The 4435-nt window shown below is 36.6% G+C and overlaps 1 long non-coding RNA gene across 15 annotated transcripts; it reads right to left on the bottom strand.

The window, feature by feature from the left end:
- Positions 1–357: 357 nt before the first annotated feature.
- Positions 358–4178, bottom strand: LOC130507254 (uncharacterized). Of its 15 annotated transcripts, XR_008942255.1 has the most exons (9): positions 4035–4178; positions 3837–3943; positions 3683–3720; positions 3285–3599; positions 3174–3203; positions 2291–2587; positions 1878–2202; positions 1198–1263; positions 939–1124 (listed from the first exon to the last, which is right to left on the bottom strand). It is a non-coding gene; the product is annotated as an uncharacterized LOC130507254 (long non-coding RNA). The 15 variants fall into 15 exon arrangements; XR_008942256.1 differs by adding an exon at positions 1362–1766 and having other exon boundaries at positions 3285–3943; XR_008942263.1 differs by having other exon boundaries at positions 1878–2086; positions 2161–2202; positions 3285–3943.
- Between the last annotated feature and the right edge of the window lie 257 nt (positions 4179–4435).

Genomic DNA, 4435 nt, shown 5'->3' with positions numbered 1-4435 from the left:
TGATAATTCAAGTCAAATAAGTTATTTTTACATTTATGTATCGCTTTTCTCAGAAAATGGGTATTATCGTATACAACAAAAGATATCTACTTCTCTCACACATCATTTCTTCGAGCTCATGTTTGCATTTTGTTAAATGTGTTCATAGTCTCAACTTTGATTCGCATATCAACAACCTTAACGACTTAGGTGGGTCGGAACTCAGCTTTGGTCTCAGTCTCTCCCATAAACTCCTTTCATGCCTCCTCTTGATCCTTTTTTGACACTTGGCCAATCAAACAACAGATTGTTATACGTTTCTAACTTTCTAAGCCCCCCAGCCCACTTTTGTTTCAAGTTTTCTGCTTAAAACCATAAAATAAAAGGTGAAATTCATTTAAATATCGTCTCTTGACTTTTGTGGTTATAGGATATGTTGACATTTGTGGTTATATCATCTCTTGACTTTTGGTGATGGAATACATGGTTGCATTCTAGTGAGTTTACTAAACCCCTTCTCCCAATTTCCTTGAAGCAGATGGTGCAAAGTTCATCTTCTTCATCGGTTGTTGGAGCCCTGATCACAGTTTTCTCGTTGATAGCAGCTATGTCGACGTCAATTCTGTGCATGGCTCGGGGGTTGTAATCTGTTATATTCACTATGATATGAAGGTTTGTACTTTGATAATCGGTTAGTTGCGAAACAATGGCATAGACATGGCTGTTAGTAGCTTCTACGATGCTAGTGGTCAGTCATTTGACAAAAAAAAAACCAAAGCCCACAAAAAACTTTATATTATTATTTTTATTCATTAGAAGGCAAGACATTTCGTTTGACCAAAAAAAAAAGAAGGCAAGACATTTCTGGCTGCTCACTTTTGTAAACAACTTTTTCAAGAACCATAATCCTTCTTCAATAAGATCAACCCAATTGTTTATACTTTATTACAATCATCTGGTCGAGTACTAAAATGAATGCAGAAGGAAGAGATTGTTTTTACACACGAAAGGAAAAAAAAGTAGACTCTGCTAATTAGAAAACCACCATGATGATTGTTAACCCTTGTGGCTAAGAAGATCAATATGTGAGAGCTCAATATGTGAGAGCTGAGAAGAATGAAGATGCAATCAAGAAGACACTATATCTGCAGTAAATCCTAATTGAAACACAAACATAACAATAAACAAATAGAAATAAGCAAAAAGTGACTTGCTAACCTTTTCCGCAAAAGTATATGTTTCCCAGCTGGTTTATTTAATGGTGGTTCAGTAATGAACTTTTCACTGAAAAACAAAACAGAACAAAAAACATACCACAATAAGCAAATCAAAGTGTAAACATAAAATTTAGCAGCTCTGGCAGACTCCATCCACAAAACAACCTAGTTTAAAAAAGGAACATTGAAGACCAAAACTATTAGTCCAATATCTAAGCTCATTCCTGCAAAACAATACCTTAAGAGAAAGTCATGGTTTGTCAAGTGTTTATTTATAAAGGTTTTTTAGCAAGATATAGAGTAAAGTTTTTTATACCTGAAGCGAACACGCTTAACGCGTGAGTTCTCTAGTAAAGCTCTGATTGTGATGTAAACCGATTTTATAATTTTTGAACAGCCTCATTCTCAATCTTTTTGATTAAACATCACGTAAGAAAAATAAGACTTTAGCTAAAACCTAAGTTTACAGGATCATTGAATGGAAAGTCAATCAAAGTACATAAAACTGAACTGCTGATGACTATATTATTGCTGTCATACTCACTGAGTGTTTCCATCAGTCCATCAATACTGGGAATCGAAAAGAAAACCTTCAATTAACACTAACAGTAGACCTAAAGCCCTATTCGCAAGAATAGCAAAAAACCATAGAGTAAAGAGAAAAGAAAGCAAGACACATACTTTATGTGCTTTTAGGATCGTAAGAGTCTCAGACACTTCTCCTGTCCACTCTCATCTCATCCGTCTCTTCCTCTTTTTCTTCAAATAAATCTACAGACGCCCTGTAGCTTGGCCATTTTCATCACATGGCTGTACTTTGTGGCTATCACTGGCATATTTGCAGCTCTTGACCCCTCAAATCCCATGTTCCTTTGCTATCTCAGAATCTTCTACATTTAGACATAGAGTTGTATGTATAAAGAGAAAGTTTGAACGTGTATGAAAAAACGAAAATACAATTGACCTTTGTTTGTAATGAGGACTATTCCCCTTGCCAGGGCTTTGGCTACACAAAAATGTGTGATCAAATAATTGACGTATGAAAACTATATAGATAATACCCATACATATGAGTGTATGATATATATGCTTACTTTGTGGCCACTGAACAATAGTTTTCCATGTCAAAGAGCGGTTATGGATTTGTGCTATCGGCGACGAAGATATGAGTTGGGAAGAGGATGTGGATGACGGACATAACCTCAAATGTCTCTGGTGCGACTGTCTCGATCACCGAGCCAACTCAAAGGAGCGAGTTGAACAAACCTCTCCTCAACTCTCTTGCCATGTGTCACTGTCCCAGAGCATCAGCTTCTCCTCCGCTAAGTTCACATGAACTGGAATTAGAATCAGAACTCCATGCGTACCACGTTTGTAGTCGCTCAAGGAAACTACAGACACAACCATCCCTCAGTTTTCAAATGTATCTTAGAATGTACTCTTATAAACTGGTACCTGAAAATTACATCTAAAGTATTATAAATATTATGGAACTGACTAAAATATTATAAACACACATAATAAGAGTGATAATAGACTTATCAAAGCAAAGAATCATGGTGATCTGAAGGATCTAGATTCTCTAACGTCCACAAAAAATATAAAGAACACCAAAAACAAAAACAATCAGTGAAAGAATTTTGACTGAGCTGGCAAGATAGGACAAAGTAATTAATTGACTCATTATTTCTAAAGACTAATTTAGATAGATAGTCAGAGATATATCTAAACTCGGTTTTCTAAGAAAACTAAGCGACATAGTTCATGCTTATGGAAAACGAATCCCAAAAATGCATCAATCTCCAATAAATTGCTTAATTTTCACAGAGCTGTAGACAACACAATACTATGGAAAAATCAAAATCACATGCTCTAACAATAACAGATGATTGACTGAAAGATTGTAGAATATAAGATCTAGAGTATGGATCAAGATGCCAAGGTGATTTGTGGGCTGAAATCTCAGAAAAATTATACCTGAAAGTATGTCGCTTATTGCTTCTCCAGCTGTGACCACAAATCATAAGTTGAGAACGGGTCAGAGTCAGTCTAAGAAATTAAAATTGCAACCAAGAGAAGAAATATCACCGTAGAATTTAGCTAGATTTGGCTTGCCTTGACTGCTTATCATCATCCTTGCCTTTATCATCTTAAATTTGTTCCTCTGAAACTCTCTAAGATTCATAAGATTTATCTCGATGATGCATCACCTTAGACGCTCTGCCTCCACTCGATCGAATCAATGGTTTTGATTCGTCAGTTACCGTCTCACTGCCTTCTCCTTCTTCAATCTTTGGCTGCCTGCAACAACTTTCATAACTACCACCGTGAAGCAACATCCCCCTCACTCCCACCCTCTCGAGTCTTACATCTGGCGGCTCAGATTCATCACAGCTTTACATCCTGGAGGGCAGATTTGGAATAGGGTTCGTCAGAATAGCGTCAGTTACAACAACCAAATATTTGTAACGTAGTAGCCGCATTACACTTGAGACGACGGAATCTTTCTTCAGTTTCTGTTCGCCTGTTTGACGGGTCAGACGAAAGAGATGATTTATCATCTTATCCTCGCTTACTCCGGAAAAGACGTCGTTGAAGAAAACTCGCATAAGAGGATGATGATAAGGGAAGGATGCTAACATTTATATAGGTGTAGATACACCGCCTTGAAAGGATAAACTCGCATTCAATTTCAGATCATGCTTCAGTCGGTCTTTGGAGTTGAGAAGATGGTAAAGGCTATGGATCTATGGTTTCAGTTGATTAGAATAGAATATAGAACGACACGATTGAAAATCAACAAAGAGATTCGTTTTGTCAATTTGAGTCAATAAATACCTCAAAACTCCATTGATTTTGTCTGAAAATGGAGAAGAATTCTGGTGTCGGAGGTAGAAGATGAGAACAAACTCAGGAATCGGTGTCCGATTCGCGAAGAACATATGGGCCTTTCAAGATTGAGCTCAATTCTATGACGAAACCGTAAATAAGACGCGGAAAGCCCTTAGTATATCACGCTAGTGAAACGTACCGTTTTGAAAAGGGACACGTGTTGAGCTCTCTTTCTCCTATTTGATGACGTGTCATCATAAGAAGAGAATAGAGTTCTTCTTTATAGTACTCCCTCCGTTTCATATTATTTGTGGTTCTAAGTCTTTACACACATATTAAGAAAACATTTAATTTTACATATTTCCAAAATAAAAATACTATTACCAATACACATCAACCAATATAAA

The sequence above is a fragment of the Raphanus sativus genome, unplaced genomic scaffold (genome assembly GCF_000801105.2).
Source record: "Raphanus sativus cultivar WK10039 unplaced genomic scaffold, ASM80110v3 Scaffold4229, whole genome shotgun sequence".
Classification (NCBI taxonomy): Eukaryota; Viridiplantae; Streptophyta; class Magnoliopsida; order Brassicales; family Brassicaceae; genus Raphanus; species Raphanus sativus.
Note: the sequence above shows the minus strand (reverse complement) of the source record. Positions and strands in the feature narration are given on the sequence as shown.